The 20,028-nt window shown below is 40.3% G+C and overlaps 1 protein-coding gene across 1 annotated transcript in view; it reads right to left on the minus strand.

Annotated features, from left to right (window-relative positions):
• The window catches only part of TENM4 (teneurin transmembrane protein 4), a 2,953,681-nt gene that overhangs the window by 999,420 nt on the left and 1,934,233 nt on the right, over positions 1-20,028 (minus strand). The window contains exon 11 of the mRNA XM_079930721.1: positions 7,045-7,107. The gene's annotated coding sequence lies outside the window, so the exon portion shown is untranslated. The remainder of the gene's footprint in view (positions 1-7,044; positions 7,108-20,028) is intronic.

Raw genomic sequence — 20,028 nt, forward strand, 5'->3', positions numbered from 1 at the left:
AGCTAACACTACCTCATTTCAAGACTTGTTCTAAAGCTACAGTATTCAAGATAATATGGTTTTGACATAGAGATCAAGAAATAGATCAACAGAACAGAATGGAGAGATGGAAATAGACTCCCATTTATACTGTCATTTTATTTTTCAACAAAGATATCAACTCAATCCAATAGGGAAAAGACTTTTCCCCAAGTTTTAAAAATTTGTGGTAAAATACACAAAACATTTACTATCGTAAGCATTTTTAAGTGACAGTTCAGTGGCATTAAGTACATTCATACTGTTGTGCAACCGTCACTACCATCCATCTCCAGAACTCTTTTCATCTTGCAAAATTTGAACTCAGTACCCATTAAATGTGAACTTCTTCTCTCTTCCCCCCAGCCCCTGGCAGCCACTATTCTACTTTCTGTCTTTATGGATTTGACTACTCTAAATACCTCATATAAATGGAATCATAGGGTAATTTTTTTTTTTGGACTGGCTTATATCACTTAGCATAATGTCCTCAAGGTTCATCCATGTTGTAGCATGTGTCAGAATTCTCTTCCTTGGGACTTCCCTGGTGGCGCAGTGGTTAAGAATCCACCTGCCAATGCAGGAGACACAGGTTTGAGCCCTGGTCAGGGAAGATCCCACATGCTGTGGAGCAACTAAACTTTTGCACCACAACTACTGAGCCTGTTCTCTAGATCCCGTGAGCCACAATTACTGAGCCCACGTGCCACCATTACTGAAGCCCACGTGCCTAGAGCCCGTGCTCCGCAACAAGAGAAGCCACCACAATGAGAAGCCCGTGCACCGCAACAAAGAGTAGCCCTCACTCGCCGCAACTAGAGAAAGCCTGTGCGCAGCAACAAAGACCCAACGCAGCCATAAAGAAAGAAAGAAAGAAAGAAAGAAAGAAAGAAAGAAAGAAAGAAAGAAAGAAAGAAAGAAAGAAAGAAAGAAAGAAAAAACAAATAAAGAAAAAGAATTCCCTTCCTTTTTGAGGCTGAATAATATTCCATGGTATGTATACCACATTTTGCTTATTCATTCATCTATTAATGGACACTTGTTTCTACATTTTAGATACTGTGAATAATGCTGCTATGACACTAGGTACACAAATATCCCTTTAAGATCCTACTTTCAATTCTCCTGAGCATATATCAAGAAGTGCAATTGCTGAATTATATGGTAAACCTATTTTTAATTTTTTGAAGAACAGTCACACTGTTTCCCCACAGTGCACTATTTTACATTCCCACCAACAGTGCACGAGGGTTCTAATTTCTCTACATCCTCACCAGTTAGTAGTCAGAAAGAAAATTTTTATTTTTTAGTTGTACCCATGGCTAAGACTTATTATAGTGACATAGTAAAGGACACACAGCTGGATCATAAGGGAAAAGGCAGGCAGGCAGGGTCTGGAGGAATCCACGCGCAGGTTTCCTTATGTTCTCTCCCTTCCTTGAAGGGACACACGGAGCACACCTCTCCCCCAGCACTGAAAATGCAGCAACATACGTGCAATCTTTTTGCCTAGGGAAGCCCATTAGAGACTCAGCACCCAAGATTTTTACTGGGAGCTAGTCACATAGGCACCAGAAAGGAAACATTTTAAACAAATGTGCTAGAAAAACTAGATGTCTGTAAAAAACCAAAAACCCACTGTGACCCTCCATCCTTACTTCTCACGATCTACAACATTATTTCAAGTGAATCATTTAACTCTCTGAGTAGCCACGTGCTTCCCTGCTAGAGAAGTGGGGGATCAGAGCAATGAAGCCACTCTAAGATTACACAAGTAAACGGCAGAGTCAGGCTCTGAAGCCCGATTTCTCCGTCTCCCACACCTGTGCTGTTCATTGATCTTCAAGCGTCATCCTAGAGTTCTACCTAATCATCTTTTTCATCACTGAACACCCAAGGACCAGCAGCTTCTGACACCTTGTAAATATTTGTTGAAGAGATGACTGAACAGTCTCTAGGACAACCTGCTGCCCATCTGAGCACCACCCCCTTCAAATATGCAGCACACACCGAGTAGCCAACACCTTGCCTGGCTACCTCCTCTGTAAGGAGCTTGGCCGTCAAGCTTCATGCTTAGAGATTGTAGCCAATTTATGAGAGAGAGAGAGAGAGAGACAAGATCACTATAGGCCTATACACCAGAACAGAAGTAAGTTTTACGTAGAGAGTTAGTGACATATGAATTTAAAGTAAAATAAATTTTAAATATTTGAGCTCAAAATCAACATCATTTTCCCTCTGATTCCATCTAGAGAAAATTTAAGATACTCAAGTTGCTTATCTTTAAACTTAAGAGGGGGCCATCAAATTCTATGTACGATGTATTGAAATAGTGGAGAAAGAGGGCTTGTAGGAGAATGGATGAGGCTGGAAGATGAAATAGAAAAAATGTGGAAGGGAGAGTAGGGGGAGGGAAAGCACATGTACAGGGAAGGACCGTAAGGGAATATTCTGCTCATTAAACAATGCATGGAATCTGGCTCAGTTTTAAAGTATCTAAATGGCCAGGACTGGGTCCTGGTGAGTTTTTCCTCCCCTGTGGGTTGTGATCCCTGATGCCCCTGGGGTGATCCTGGGTCCCAAGAGTATAATGTTCTGCTTTTGAAATCTAGCCTCAGAGTAGAGAAAAGCCTGTGAGTAGCTGTGTAGTGGAGCACATGACATCTCTCAAATTAACACTGCCAAGCACTCACAGAAACCCCAGAGGAAAATAGGGGCACCAGAGCCACTGTTATATTCACAACACACAGATTTCTGCCTCTGCAGGAGGGAGGCCTAGGGACACCCAGGGACTCTGGCCTGGCTTCCTGCCTTCTCCGCTCCAGGTCTGCCTCTCCTGCCACCATCACTTTATCTCTTGCCCCTCAGGTCTGTCTGCAAGAGTCCACGTCACCTTCCCGACTGAGGTCTCCAAATCCCCATCTTTAGTTCCCTTGAGTAACTTGTACCCAGTTTCCTTTTCTCTTTCTGTCATGAAGAAAATGACTCTTCCACAGTCCTCAGTCACCTGCATTCATGGACATACAGAGTTTACAGGCACTTGCTCAGAAGCAGCCTTTTATGATTTGATTGGGGTTCCTTATTCATTCATACAATTTATCAGTCAAACCTGGATACTTCTGCAAGCTAAACAGAGACCTGTTAATAGTTACACGGGGACAAGAGGCACACACAGTTTGCTTGGGGCTGGATGTATGGTTGCCCTAGTCACAGACTCACAGTGAAGAGATACTCTAACCCCAAGCTGTCCTATTACAGTTTGTAATACAAATCATCACACAAACAGTAATAAACTTATTTTCTTCCAGAGAGAAAGATAAATAGAGGGAGAGAGTCATACACATAAAACTATATAGGAGGGTGAGAGGAAAAGGGAGGAAGAGAAAGAAGAGAGAGACATTGTAGGTAATTGTCTCTACAGGTACTGGAGTGAATGCTCACAGAATAGGTCTTTTTCTATGTTTATACAGAAGAAATTTGTCCTTTGGAATGTTAAATGCTCTATTTCCTTAATTCTAAGAGGGACACTTTTTCGTATTTTAATGATTCTGAAATCTGAATGTGTATTACAAGGGAAGCCAGAAAGAACTTTTTCACTGCTCCTAGGAAGAGGAACAATTTGTGACAGAGTTGTCATTGCCTGTATGCGTACGAACTCAGCAGTGGGTAAAAGGTAGATCTGTTCAGACTGACATCTTGGGTGAGATATTTGCAGTGATAGCACCCCATTTTGAATTTTGATATATACTAATTGTTTCAAATGTCCCCAGAATGGCTGTACTCCGATGTCATATTATAACAAAAAGTTACAACATGCAGAGAATAATCTGCACTTTCCAGGCAGTGCAGTTAAAGGCAGTGGAAATCACCAAACCTCAAGTGATTCACAGAATTTTCAAATCTAGTAGAGGTAGATGTTGACAAGTCATGCTTCAAGAAGACCTACCACTTAGGTACCTGTTGTCTATCTCTCAGAGGCTAAGGCTGACTTTTAGAGAAATCTCTAGAGATAATTAGTTCAATTAAGCAAAAAAAAAAAAAAAAAGCTATGAATTTAACCATACAGCTGATGTAAATCAAACAGTAGTCTCTTTCCATTTGCTGTGAAGTCACACCGTCCTTTGCAAAGGTGTTAAAAAGGACGAAAGCTAGGCTTGCCCCGTGATGCGACACATGACTGCTCATGGCCAAAATATTCCAAAGAACGCCAAGTGTTAAGAAGGTTCAGACTCCCATTTTCACGGTGACACTTAAAATAAATGGTGTGTATATGAGTAGATAAATTGATGTTGTTATTATGTTTTCTAAAGTTAATTTGCACATAAATAAGTGTGCACTCCCTGTATACCAATAACTACCCCCAAACACTGTACCTGAATTAACGGTCCATTTCCTAGTTGATTCTGTTTTAAAGTTAAAAGGAATATGATAGTTGCCACCTCCACACCTGCCTTAATCCTGGTCTCTGGAGACTCCATTATCAAATGGTTAAACTCAAGTTGCCTACTCTGGTGGGAATCACTTAATGATGCAAGAGTAGTAATTAGAACCCTATGTCTTCTAGAGCTGAGAGATACCTGACCAAGCACTGGGTTTGTCTCTGAGGCAAAAAATTTGTATTCCTGATATTGGTATACATTTTAAAGCTAGATACCAGTGGTTCAAGGTGTCTGAACTAAGAAAAATACATTGAGTATGTGATAGCAACACCACTGCAGAATATTTTAGGATAATTTAATTTTGATAGCATTCATGTTGCATCAGTACAGATTTAAAATATTAGCCCAATTGAGTGGCTACTGGAACATTTAACATTAAAGGTAAATGCCAGATGAGAAAAGATTTATTGGTCCTTAATCCCAAGTTAGTAAACTTTAGCCTTAAAGTGAAACAAAATATTCACTGACTGTGCTTTTTAGACGATTTCTCTTAGATTTTAAGAGTCTTGCATGGGGAAGTTAGAATCCACCAGAGCACTGAAAAACCTGAGAAAAAAGGCCTAAACACATCATCGAAAAGGGTAATCATTCTTGTGGTGCTATCATCTTTCTATTGTTTCATAGAATATTTACAGAAATATTTTTGTTGAGATTTTGGACAAACCATTCTATCCAACTTGCCCTAGAAGTAAAAACTGACTTCAGATGAGGTTAATGTACAATATTATTTCCCTGTTACATAAATATTTACACTAAAACATTTGATGCTATGTCCTATATTAATGTTAGCAACTGAACTGGATTCAATAGTATTGTAGAGATGAAAATAATTCCCTACAGGTGTGTTGAGGGACACACCAGAAAAGTTCCTTGCAATGGCATTTTGGGATTTTAAGATACACACAATATGTTTTTCAAATGTAATTGAAATTCTGATTTTGTTTTTTATGATGTTAAAAAATGAAAAAGTTGGGCTTCCCTGGTGGCGCAGTGGTTGAGAGTCCACCTGCTGATGCAGGGGACATGGGTTCATGCCCCGGTCTGGGAAGATCCCACATGCCACGGAGCGACTGAATCCCACGGAGTTCATGCCATGGCCCGTGAGCCATGGCTGCTGAGCCTGCGCGTCTGGAGCCTGTGCTCCGCAACGGGAGAGGCCACAACAGTGAGAGGCCCGCGTACCGCAAAACAAAAATAAAAAGAAAAACAAACAAAAAAAGAAAGTTTCAAGTACGCCAATGTTTTCAACAATGTGCCAACAATACAAAACTGATTATATTGTACTTGGATGGGAAAATAGAAATGGAATTGGCTTAGAACCAAAAGTAAAAATAGTAAGGCGTTTGTGATATGCGGTGGTGGGAACGGAGGAAGGGATGGAGGGATATATGATCAGGTTGGTAGAAAGAATATAATGACTTTATTTTCTGAACCAAAAATCAAAACGCAAGGTCTAAGACTCCAAATATATCAGTGGGATCAAGGATAGAAAGTTATGGCTGCCACAGAAAATCCAAATATTGTTGCTTTAGGAGCGCATGAAGAAGTAGTGAAACACTGACAAAGTGTTAATACAGGGAAAGAAAACCACAAAAAGAACCAATTATTGTAAAGTGAATTAGATTTTTCAAATCTGCTTCTGTTTTCCCCAAATTATTGCTAGTAGTACAGGCGAAATGTGTGGGTATAAAAAAATGTGTTATGTTCACTGTGCCTTCTGAGTACATTTACTATTCCCAATTCACGCATCAGAAAAATATCTTGCACAAAAAGCAAGAAACAACTTAGTCTCCAGAATGAACCCTTTTCTTTACAGAAATAAGACAAGCTTCTTATCACACACCTCTAGGTGCCTCCCAATAAACAAAACTGCAAATCAACCTCCCTCAAAAAAAAAAAATAACAAACAACTAGAATAATATCCCAATCATTCAAAAACTATAAAACATGCTCTGAAGAAGAGACCAAAATAGATAACATGTCTGGAAATATATTTTGCTCTTCCATGGGAATGTAGCTAATGTGAAGGTCAGAATTATTTTCAAGCAGTTTTGAAATATCTCATTTTAATATCTACCCTTTGATTTTTCTCAATCTGGGGCAAACTCTGTATCTTGTCATCAACATTTCAACAACATATCAAACCAAAGCAGTTATGACAGCAAAGTTTCATTGCTGAACAGAAGATACACTTCCAGTGTGAATAAATGATCACTTGTTGAAGAAGACAAAAAGGAGTGATTGTTTAATTTTTCAGATAAAAATTGTTTAATTTGTCATATTTTAACAGGATTCCTTTGAACATCCAATTTCTCTAGAGGATGTAAATTTTATATTTGCTTCACAAACATCTGGTTTATACACAACTCTTCAGCAATGCACCGGTGGCCTAAAGAAAGTTTACCTCTAAAGGTGTATAGAATACCTATATGCCTAGCAGAGTATCCAAGCTACAAGCCTGGGAGGTTTGAGAATCATCAATACAAAAGGACTCAAGAATAAAAAGTGCCATTCAAATCAAGCTCTGACCACAACTTAGCTCATGACCAAAGGTGACCAATGGGAAGTAAAGAACCATATAACTCACCAACACCACCGTTATCCGGGTAGAAGGACCCCGTGACAAATCCAAGCTGTATCAATGACAGTCCTGTAAAGAGAAAGAGGAAAGGAGTGTTATCACTTCTGCAGAAGTGGAGACACCTATGAGCAAGGAATACAGTTGACCACATTTTGACGGAGTCATATTGCAAGGCAGACTTGGGTACATGATGGGAAGGAAAGGGAGACCGAATATTAGAACCGCCTTGCTGTTACTTCTTCAACCCAAACCCCATATGTCTACTGTACATCCCTCTGGCCCACATATTGAGGCCAGTTCCAACCCTCAGCAAGAAGTAACTAGCAAGGTTTTGATTAATACCTTCTTAATGTACCATTAAATGTACTTTTGCTGGTCTTTCTAAAATGCAGATATCATCAAGGTACTTCTCTGTGTAAAATAGCTTCCCACTTTGAGGGTCAGGGCAAAACTCCTCGCCAGGATTTATAGGGTCCTTGGAGACCTGATTTTAGCCTCCTTACCTTCCCAGCTTGCTGTCTCCTTCCCAGCCTTACTAACTCATTTGCATCTTTAGAAAGTCAAGCAATCACCCTCACCCATAGGCCTCTGAGTATGAGGACCCCTCTGCCTTGAAAAACATGCCTCCCCAGTTCCCATAAAACCTCTTACCAGCCTGACCTCATTCACGCTCAGAACGCATTCAGTTATCATCTCTCCTGACCACCCACAGCTGATTCAAGGGCACACTTACCATTGTTCCTACACCACCTTATTTCTAACTCTACCTTAGCAGTTAACAGCTTAGACTGTGACGATTTATCAAAGAATCTGGTCTTTATTGTTTTGTATTGTTATATATCGTACTTACTATCATACTGTCGGTACCTAGCAGAGTTCCTGGCATATAATAAGTGCTCAATATGTGTCTGATGCATAACTAGACAGACTGAATGAATAAACATATGACAAGTAAATAATTTAGTCACTGTTTATCAAGTACTTATATACCAGGTACTGAGCTAAATTCATTACATATATTCCCTCTTTGTTCTTGCCTAGATTCTGTCTTCAAGTGGTACAAATGATTTGTCTTGATTCTCTAAACCTATTCTATTCTCAAGACTGTTTGTTATTCAGCCTGCTAGCTTGGGTTCCTGGCTTAACTACCAAATCTGGAGTTTGCCTGAGGAGACCTGTCTTAGTGGACTGTCTTGAACTTGACTCTGAGGGTCTGCCAGAACTCTTCTTAGTTTTGAATGAGGCTTTCGGTTCTTTTCTTACGATAAGAGCTTTGAAGCTATTAAAGCCCAATAGGCTATTTGGTTTAGTTTAAGAGGTTAACAAACTACAGCGCGTGGGGTAAAAACAGCTCACTGCCTCTTTGGATAAATAAGGCTTTATTGGCTCACAGCCATACCCATTTGTTTACATATTGCGTACGGCTGAGTTTGCGCTACAACAGCAGAGTTGAGTAGTCGGAACAGAGACCGTATGACCTGCAAAGTATAAAATATTTACTACCTGGCCCTTTACATGAAAAGTCTGCCACCTCCTGATCTAGAATATCTTCCCATCTAAAGATGGGACCTCCCTCTACAACCTTCCTGAGACATGGTTATTCAGTCTTTTCACTGAAGAGCAGTTTTTAACTTGTTTAATTATTTATTGGAAGATCTAACACAGAAAGATCTCTCTTATGTTAAATTGAATCTCTATGCTACAAAAGCAAAGAACAAGACAAGAAGGAAAATCCAAAATGTTAACTTTCTTTGGTCACGGGTATATTTGAATTAGAGACTTAAAAAAAAAAAAAAACTTTTTATTTTTCTAGACTTTTTAATGTTTTTCTTTAGTTATAAGTGAAAAAAAAAGAAACATGTAAAGACTTTTACCCATTTGTCCTAGGTCTATCTACTCATCTGAGCTCTTTATGGAGGTTATAGACTCTTTTTCATGAATTTCTCTGTAAAGGGAGATGGTAAAAATATAAGGGTGAACAGAAACTCTGGTCGTACAAATAAAACTATCAGGGGAAGCAGATAGCTTCTAGATTGCGTTGGTGGCTAGTAGGTCTAGAATAGGAAGACCATGAGGTTAAACCCGTCATTGAGAGTTACCCTACGAAGAAAGAGTCACGTGAGTTCTTCTCCTTGGACTTCCTGCCTTTAGTCTGCTTTTCCCAGAGTTCTTGAGACCACCAAGCCTCACGGCTGGCTGCAAGGAACTTTAAAGTTCCTTGGTTCTCCCTTGATCTCCCCTATCCAGTCCTTCAGACTCTTCTGCATCTCCATCTCTGCAGACTCATACCACACATCTCTAACAATAGGCACCTACTTTCTCCAGAGGTAACACATTCTGCTCCTGAGTTATAAAAAAACATTCTTTGACATCTCATGTTAAGATTGATCCTCTAGCATCTTCCATTCATTGGTCCTAACTCTTTCCATGTGACCCTACACACCAGTCTGCTCCCTTTCTTCATGGCAATCCTCGAGAAGTTTGAATCCCTGAATTTCTTCTCCTTCCAGTTGGACATCCCCAATTCCTCTAGATTTTCCTCGTGTGATGCCATTTCTGGTTCCCTCACCATCCTTTGTGCCTTCTCTGAATATACTCCAGTTGGTTCCTATTTCCAGTGTGGTTTGCCCCAAGACAGAGTGGCACTACCTCCTTCCTACTTTCAGATACTGTGTTTTACTGAGTCAAATGTTACATTACGCCTCATGTCATGCCCTTGCTTGCAGCCTTTCAATGCATGGTTACTTATAAGTTCCAGGTTTGTACATGGTTCTCACATCATGATTTTAGATCACGTTACCATATTCTCTCTGGGAAAGACCATCCATTTATGTGGTCAGTGTTCTGATATTGGATACTTAGGTTATTTCTACATTTCTTCTATTATAGACAATACCACAGAAAGATTACTCCCCCCCCCACCCCATAACTCTTATTCTTAGAACAATTTTAAAGATTTTCTTCCCAGATAATTATTCTTCATCAATAAATTTTGGTTGAAAAATTAAAAGATAATAGAATATAAGCACATTTTAGAGATCACTGAATCCAACCTCTCACTACAAGTAAAGTCACTTGACTGGGAACAAATAGCAACTTAGCAGGAGAACTCATGCACCAGACTTCAATCCAAAGGATGTTTTAATGACTTTCCTTTTCTACCCACCGCCTACCAGAACTACTATCTCTGTCCATTTAATGAGGCACATAAAGTCCAGGTGAGTAATGTGTATACGTTCCAAATAAACACAGTGATTAAAACATAACAGAAAATAAAACAAATTAAGAACCTCTACAAAACAAAAAAAAATATCCCCCAAGTAGATATATTTTGAAAATATTTCTCTTTCAATGATTTAGATTACTAGAGGAAATAATCAAAGGGGTGTGGAGTTTTAGAATATGAAGATTTCTATATAGAGTATAGTCTTAATTATTTAAAGCTTGTGGAATTGCTCAGTTTTTCGAGCTCGCCCATATGAGAAAGGCTCTTCCACTGCAAACACATAGATTTTTAAATATGCACAACTTCTTGGATTATGTGCAGGATTTGCCTCAAAACCTTTAAAAAGATTTCTCCAAGCACTAGCACCACTTTCAAAATCCTAGACACTGAAAATGCTTATCTATCCCTCACTAGAGCAAGACAGGCAGAGAATATCCCGTGCTATCTCTGATATGTTAACCTGGGAAATATTTTCCCTCATTTCCTTTCCTTCGTTTCTTACTCTTCTTTTTGTACCAGTTTGGGTGTGTAATGAATAATACTTTCCCCTTGAAGTTTCTGCATCGTTTAATTAGTAGATCTCCCATTTGCACTGAGTTCCAGGCACCACGTTTGGCACTAAGGATACAGCTATGAACATGGGTGTGGTCCCCACCCTCCTGGTAGTTACTGCAAACTCCCCTTGGTAGTTTCTGCAAATGATCACTATGATCTTTAAGCCTGATTCTGGCTTCACCTTCCTCATTGTCAGCAGACTGCAGAAAAAAAGGATAATTTGATGTGGGGAAAGTACCACACTTATTTCAGCATCTGGCCAGTTTACAATGATCTCTCTTTAAGCCCCTTCCTGCTTCTGTAGAGTTGACCCGTAGAGTCCACTCTGGATAAGAATACAACCTCCCTGGCCACAGTTGCTTGGACCAAGCACTACCATCTTGCTACTCAGAATTCTTTCTCCAGCAGTCTGGAAGGTGGACCAATACAATTAGATTTTTTTTAGGTGGCTGTATTGTAATATATACATTTAGAAGCTGGAAATGACCACGTCTTTTTCCACATGTACAAGAGACCAGAGAAAGCCAGTCGTTGGGAGAGAAGAATAAAGTGGCCATGTAGAGAGGGGCAGAGATGAGAGATGGAGAAAGTCCAGGCAGCGTTCTCAGCTTCACCTCCAATCCTGACCTTATTTTTCACGAGAGAATTTTTTTCTTATAATAAATCCCACTCTTTTGCTTAAGCTACCTCAGGCTGCTTTCTGTAATCTAAAATCAAGTGGCCAAACTAATAAGCTGGGGGTGGGAAGGTGGAGAAGGAGATTAGGGCTATCCCCTCAACAAATCCAAGTACAATGGTCTCACAGCGAGGGTGACTAGAGTTACTGTGCGAAAGAAGGGGAAATTATATGCCCAAACTTGATGTAAGTTAAAAGGAAACCTGAAAATGAGAGGTAATAAAAAATCAGGCCTGTCAGAATATGAGAGTTGGCACAGAGTCTTCTTAATCAGAGAAAGAGAAAGAGCCTTAGAGATGTAGATTTAAAAAAAAAAAAAAATAGAGGTGAGTTTTAGGTATAATTCAAGATACTGGCTTGCACACTGGTCTTGCATTCAAAGTAATGAGACTGATTGCTTTAACAGGAAGGCCAGAACTGAAACATAAAAATCATCCCCGACTCATGAAAATGGTCACCTAAAAAGGTGGGATTCTTATTCCTGTAAAGCTGTGTAAAACAATTCCAGAGCACTGGTTGTTTAGATCCCATGGTACACAATTAAACAGTGCTTTAGACAGATCCCAGCTGGCTACACAACTACCAGCTGTGTGACATCAGGAAAGTCACAGGACCTCTACAGGCCTTAAGTTCTTTCATTTCTATCTGAAAAATAGAATGATGTATATGCAACTTAGAGGATTTCAGTGAGAATAAATGACATACAGTAAGTAGCATAAGGCCTGGTGTAATATCTAACAATATATGTTTGCTCTCTTTCTTTTTGTCTTGTGACGATACACTTATGTCTTTGGTCAAGCCAAAAGGTGTTCGGAAGAAAGACTAGTCGAGCTTCCGGGAAGATGGCGGAGGAGTAGGACGCGGAGATCGCCTTCCTCCCCACAGATACACCAGAAATACACGTACACGTGGAGCAACTCCTGCAGAGCACCTACTGAGAGCTGGCGGAAGACCTCAGACCTTCCAAAAGGCAAGAAACCCCCCCACGTACCTGGGTAGGGCAAAAGAAAAAACAGACAAAAGGATAGGGACGGGACCACCAGTGGAAGGGAGCTATGAAGGAAACGTTTCCACACACTAGGAAGCCCCTTCGCGGGCAGAGACTGCGGGTGGCGGAGGGGGAAAGCTTCGAAGCCGCGGAGGAGAGCACAGCAACAGGAGTGCGGAGGGCAAAGCGGCGAGATTCCCGCACAGAGGATCAGGGCCAACCGGCACTCACCAGTCCGGGAGGCTTGTCTGTTCACCCGCCGGGGCGGGCGGGGGCTGGGAGCCGAGACTTGGGCTTCGGTCGGAGTGCCGGGAGAGGACTGGGGCTGGCGGCATGAACACAGCCTGCAGGGGGTTAGTGCGCCACGGCTAGCCGGGAGGGAGTCCGGGGAAAAGTCTGGAGCTGCTGAAGAGGCAAGAGACTTTTTCTTCCCTCTTTGTTTCCTGGTGCGCGAGGACAGGGGATTAAGAACGCTGCTTAAAGGAGCTCCAGAAACGGGCGCGAGCCGCGGCTAAAAGCGCGGACCCCAGAGACAGGCAGGAGACGCTAAGGCTGCTGCTACCGCCACCAAGAAGCCTGTGTGCGAGCACAGGTCACTCTCCACACCCCCCCTTCCGGGGAGCCTGTGCAGCCCGCCACTGCCAGGTTCCCGGGAGCCAGGGTCAACTCCCGCGAGAGAACGCACGGCATGCCTCAGGCTGGTGCAACGTCAAGCAGGCCTCTGCCGCCGAAGGCACGCCCCGCACTCCGTGCCCCCGCCCCTCCCCGCCCCGGCCTGAGAGCGCCAAAGCCCACGAATCAGCGGCTCCTTTAACCCCGTCCTGTCTCAGCGAAGAACAGATGCCCTCCGGGGACCTACATGCAGAGGCGGGGCCAAATCCAAAGCTGAGCCCCTGGGGGCTGTGAGAACAAAGAAGAGAAAGGGAAATCTCTCCCAGCAGCCTCAGGAGCAGCGGATTAAAGCTCCACAATCAACTTGTTGTACCCTGCATCTGTGGAATACATGAATAGACAACGAATCATCCTAAATTAAGGAGGTGGACCTTGAAAGCAAGATTTATGATTTTTTTCCCCTTTTCCTCTTTTTGTGAGTGGCCCTGTGGATGAAAGGCTCTTGGTGCTGCAGCCAGGAGTCAGTGCTGTGCCTCTGAGGTGGGAGAGCCAACTTCAGGACACTGGTCCACAAGAGACCTCCCAGCTCCACATAATATCAAATGGCGAAAATATCCCAGAGATCTCCATCTCAACACCAGCACCCAGCTCCACTCAACGACCAGCAAGCTACAGTGCTGGACATCCTATGCCAAACAACTAGCAAGACAGGAACACAACCCCACCCATTAGCAGAGAGGCTGCCTAAAATCATAATAAGTCCACAGACACCCTGAAACACACCACCAGACGTGGACCTGCCCACCAGAAAGACAAGATCCAGCCTCATCCACCAGAACACAGGCACTAGTCCCCTCCACCAGGAAGCCTACAGAACCCACTAAACCAACCTTAGCCACTGGGGACAGACACCAAAAACAACGGGAACTACGAACCTGCAGCCTGCAAAAAGGAGACCCCAAACACAACAAGATAAGAAAAATGAGAAGACAGAAAAAACACACAGCAGATGAAGGAGCAAGACCTAACAAATGAAGAGGACACAGGCAGTCTACCTGAAAAAGAATTCAGAATAATGATAGTAAAGATGATCCAAAATCTTGGAAATAAAATAGACAAAATGCAAGAAGCATTTAACAAGAACCTAAAAGAACTAAAGATGAAACAAACAATGATGAACAACACAATAAATGAAATGAAAAATACTACAGATGGGATCAATAGCAGAATAACTGAGGCAGAAGAACGGATAAGTGACCTGGAAGATAAAATAGTGGAAATAACTACTGCAGAGCAGAATAAAGAAAATGAATGAAAAGAACTGAGGACAGTCTCAGAGACCTCTGGGACAACATTAAACACACCAACATTCAAATTATAGGGGTTCCAGAAGAAGGAGAGAAAAAGAAAGGGACTGAGAAAATATCTGAAGAGATTATAGTTGAAAACTTCCCTAATATGGGAAAGGAAATAGTTAATCAAGTCCAGGAAGCACAGAGAGTCCCATACAGGATAAATCCAAGGAGAAATACGCCAAGACACATATTAATCAAACTGTGAAAAATTAAATACAAAGAAAACATATTAAAAGCAGCAAGGGAAAAACAACAAATAACACACAAGGGAATCCCCATAAGGTAACAGCTGATTTTTTAGCAGAAACTCTGCAAGCCAGAAGGGACTGGCAGGACATATTTAAAGGGATGAAGGAGAAAAACCTGCAACCAAGATTACTCTACCCAGCAAGGATCTCATTCAGATTTGATGGAGAAATTAAAACCTTTACAGACAAGCAAGAGCTGAGAGTTCAGCACCTCCAAACCAGCTCTACAACAACTGCTAAAGGAACTTCTCTAGGCAAGAAACACAAGAGAAGGAAAAGACCTACAATAACAAACCCAAAACAATTAAGAAAATGGGAATAGGAACATACATATCGATAATTACCTTAAATGTAAATGGACTAAATGCTCCCATCAAAAGACACAGATTGGCTGAATGTATACAAAAACAAGACCCATATATTTGCTGTCTACAAGAGAGCCACTTCAGACCTAGAGACACATACAGACTGAAAGTGAGGGGATGGAAAAAGATATTTCATGCAAATGGAAACCAAAAGAAAGCTGGAGTAGCAATTCTCATATCACACAAAATAGACTTTAAAATAAAGACTATTACAAGAGACAAAGAAGGACACTACATAGTGATCAAGGGATCAATCCAAGAAGAAGATATAACAATTGTAAATATTTATGCACCCAACATAGGAGCACCTCAATACATAAGGCAAATACTAACAACCATAAAAGGGGAAATCGACAGTAACACATTCATAGTAGGGGACTATAACACCCCACTTTCACCAATGGACAGATCATCCAAAATGAAAATAAATAAGGAAACACAAGCTTTAAATGATGCATTAAACAAGATGGACTTAATTGATATTTATAGGACATTCCATCCAAAAACAACAGAATACACATTTTTCTCAAGTGCTTATGGAACATTCTCCAGGATAGATCATATCTTGGGTCACAAATCAAGCCTTGGTAAATTTAAGAAAACTGAAATTGTATCAAGTATCTTTTCCGACCACAATACTATGATACTAGATATCAATTACAGGAAAAGATCTGTAAAAAATACAAACACATGGAGGCTAAACAATACACTACTTAAAAACAAAGTGATCACTGAAGAAATCAAAGAGGAAATTAAAAAAAAAATACCTAGAAACAAATGGCAATGGAGACACGACAACCCAAAATCTATGGGATGAAGCAAAAGCAGTTCTAAGAGGGAAGTTTATAGCAATACAATCCTACCTTAAGAAACAGGAAACATCTCGAATAAACAACCTAACCTTGCACCTAAAGCAATTAGAGAAAGAAGAAGAAAAAAACCCTAAAGTTAGCAGAAGGAAAGAAATCATAAAAATCAGATCAGAAATAAATGAAAAAGAAATGAAGGAGACAATAGCAAAGATCAGTAAAACTAAAAGCTGGTTCTTTGAGAAGATAAACAAAACTGATAAACCATTAGCCAAACTCATCAAGAAAAAAAGGGAGAAGACTCAAATCAATAGAATTAGAAATGAAAAAGGAGAAGTAACAACTGACACTGCAGAAATACAAAAGATCATGCGAGATTACTACAAGCAACTCTATGCCAATAAAATGGACAACCTGGAAGAAATTGACAAATTCTTAGAAATGCACAACCTGCCAAGACTGAATCAGGAAGAAATAGAAAATATGAACAGACCAATCACAAGCACTGAAATTGAAACTGTGATTAAAAATCTTCTAACAAACAAAAGCCCAGGGCCAGATGGCTTCACAGGCGAATTCTATCAAACATTTAGAGAAGAGCTAATACCTATCCTTCTCAAACTCTTCCAAAATATAGCAGAGGGAGGAACACTCCCAAACTCATTCTACGAGGCCACCATCACACTGATACCAAAACCAGACAAGGATGTCACAAAGAAAGAAAACTACAGGCCAATATCACTGATGAACATAGATGCAAAAATCCTTAACAAAATACCAGCAAACAGAATCCAACAGCACATTAAACGGATTATACACCATGATCAAGTGGGGTTTATTCCAGGAATGCAAGGATTCTTCAATATACACAAATCAATCAACATGATACACCATATTAACAAATTGAAGGAGAAAAACCATATGATCATTTCAATAGATGCAGAGAAAGCTTTCGACAAAATTCAACACCCATTTATGATAAAAACCCTCCAGAAAGTAGGCATAGAGGGAACTTTCCTCAACATATTAAAGGCCATATATGACAAACCTACAGCCAACATTGTTCTCAATGGTGAAAAACTGAAAGCATTTCCACTAAGATCAGGAACAAGATGAGGTTGCCCACTGTCACCACTCTTATTCAACACAGTTTTGGAACTTTTAGCCACAGCAATCAGAGAAGAAAAGGAATAAAAGGAATCCAAATCGGAAAAGAAGAAGTAAAGCTGTCACTGTTTGCAGATGACATGATACTATACATAGAGAATCGTAAAGGTGCTACCAGAAAACTACTAGAGCTAATCAATTAATTTGGTAAAGTAGCAGGATACAAAATTAATGCACAGAAATCTCTGGCATTCCTATACACTAATGATGAAAAATCTGAAAGTGAAATCAAGAAAACACTCCCATTTACCATTGCAACAAAAAGAATAAAATATCTAGGAATAAACCTACCTAAGGAGACAAAAGACCTGTATGCAGAAAATTATAAGACACTGATGAAAGAAATTAAAGATGATACAGAAACAACATTGTGAAAATGACTCTACTACCCAAAGCAATCTACAGATTCAATGCAATCCCTATCAAACTACCACTGGCATATTTCACAGAACTAGAACAAAAAATTTCACAATTTGTATGGAAACACAGAAGACCCCGAATAGCCAAAGCAATCTTGAGAACGAAAAACGGAGCTGGAGGAATCAGGCTTCCTGACTTCAGACTATACTACAAAGCTACAGTAATCAAGACAGTATGGTACTGGCACAAAAACAGAAAGAAAGATCAATGGAACAGGATAGAAAGCCCAGAGATAAACCCACGCGCATATGGTCACCTTATCTTTGATAACGGAGGCAGGAATGTACAGTGGAGAAAGGGTAGCCTCTTCAATAAGTGGTGCTGGGAAAACTGGACAGGTACATGTAAAAGTATGAGATTAGATCACTCCATAACACCATATACAAAAATAAACTCAAAATGGATTAAAGACCTAAATGTAAGGCCAGAAACTATCAAACTCTTAGAGGAAAACATAGGCAGAACACTCTATGACATAAATCACAGCAAGATCCTTTTTGACCCACCTCCTAGAGAAATGGAAATAAAAACAGAACTAAACAAATGGGACCTAATGAAACTTAAAAGCTTTTGCACAGCAAAGGAAACCATAAACAAGACCAAAAGACAACCCTCAGAATGGGAGAAAATATTTGCAAATGAAGCAACTGACAAAGGATTAATCTCTAAAATTTATAAGCAGCTCATGCAGCTTAATAACAAAAAACAAACAACCCAATCCAAAAATGGGCAGAAGACCTAAACAGACATTTCTCCAAAGAAGATATACAGACTGCCAACAAACACATGAAAGAATGCTCAACATCACTAATCATTAGAGAAATGCAAATCAAAACTACAATGAGATATCATCTCACACCAGTCAGAATGGCCATCTTCAAAAAATCTAGAAACAATAAATGCTGGAGAGGATGTGGAGAAAAGGGAACCCTCTTGCACTGTTGGTGGGAATGTAAATTGATACAGCCACTGTAGAGAACAGTATGGAGGTTCCTTAAAAAAACTACAAATAGAACTACCATATGACCCAGCAATCCCACTACTGGGCATACACCCTGAGAAAACCATAATTCAAAAAGAGTTATGTACCAAAATGTTCATTCCAGCTCTATTTACAATAGCCCGGAGATGGATACAACCTAAGTGTCCATCATCAGATGAATGGATAAAGAAGATGTGGCACATATATACAATGGAATATTACTCAGCCATAAAAGAAATGAAATTGAGCTATTTGTAATGAGGTGGATAGACCTAGAGTCTGTCATACAGAGTGAAGTGAGAAAAGAGAGAGACAAATACCATATTCTAACACACACATATGGAATTTAAGAAAAAAAAAAAAATGTCATGAAGAACCTAGGGGTAAGACAGGAATAAAGACACAGACCTACTAGAGAATGGACTTGAGTATATGGGGAGAGGGAAGGGTAAGGTGTGACAAAGCGAGAGAGAGGAATGGACAAATATACACTACCAAACGTAAGGTAGATAGCTATTGGGAAGCAGCCGTATAGCACAGGGAGATCAGCTCGGTGCTTCGTGACTGCCTGGAGGGGTGGGATAGGGAGGGTGGGAAGGAGGGAGACGCAAGAGGGAAGAGATATGGGAACATATGTATATCTATAACTGATTCATTCTGTTGTAAAGCAGAAACTAACACACCACTGTAAAGCAATTATACTCCAATAAAGATGTTAAGAAAAAAAAAGACTAGTAAATACAAACAAGGTGAGAAATAGTGTTTAAAACAAGGTGAGATTGTCTATCAGATATTTATTTAGCATCTACTGCTTGCTGGACTCAGTGCCACACTATCAAGTAATAAAACATATTAACTTCTCTCATATTAACTTTACTGAGCATGAACTTTGATTTTCTTAATCTTAATTGACATTCCAAATGAGGACAAATCATTCAATAGAGCACAACTATTTCACAAAAACTGGAGCCCATGACTTCTTATTCCCGTGTTGCATTTCCTGAAATGGCTAACCAAATGAATAAACAGTTTCTTGCCTAGCACACAGTGTCATTGTCATGATGGTCTGGCTTCTTGTTGGAAGGCCTGGATCGACTATAAGCTTCGTAAGATAAGCTTACTGATCTTTTCTGCCTGATTAAATTCCCAATTCTGAGAGGGCTGCCTGATACACAATAGGTAATGTAGGAAGGAAGGAAAAATAAGAGAAGGATGGAATGAAGGAGGAAAACAGGGAAGGAAGAAAGGAATTTTATATCTATAAAATAAGGGAGTATGGACTTTAGTAAACTTTAGGGTCTTTCTACCATGACTACTTTAAGATTTTGTAAGTCTATGTCTAGAAGACATACAGTAGCAGAGGACTGCTTAGACTTCTACCCTGATGCCCCTACCAGGAAAATGACACAGAGAGTCTTGTGCTTTTTATAACTTATCAGGAAAGAGTCAAAACATTTTCCCCAGGAAGCAGAATTCGCAGAGAAGCCCTAGTTGTGAGTTGTGAGCTGGAGCAGAAAGGACAAGAAATCATCTGCAGAGGTCCAGCTCTACTGACTGAAATGTACAGATACAACCCCAGGATGGGAA

Source organism: Stenella coeruleoalba (assembly GCF_951394435.1).
Source record: "Stenella coeruleoalba genome assembly, chromosome: 8".
NCBI lineage: Eukaryota > Metazoa > Chordata > Mammalia > Artiodactyla > Delphinidae > Stenella > Stenella coeruleoalba.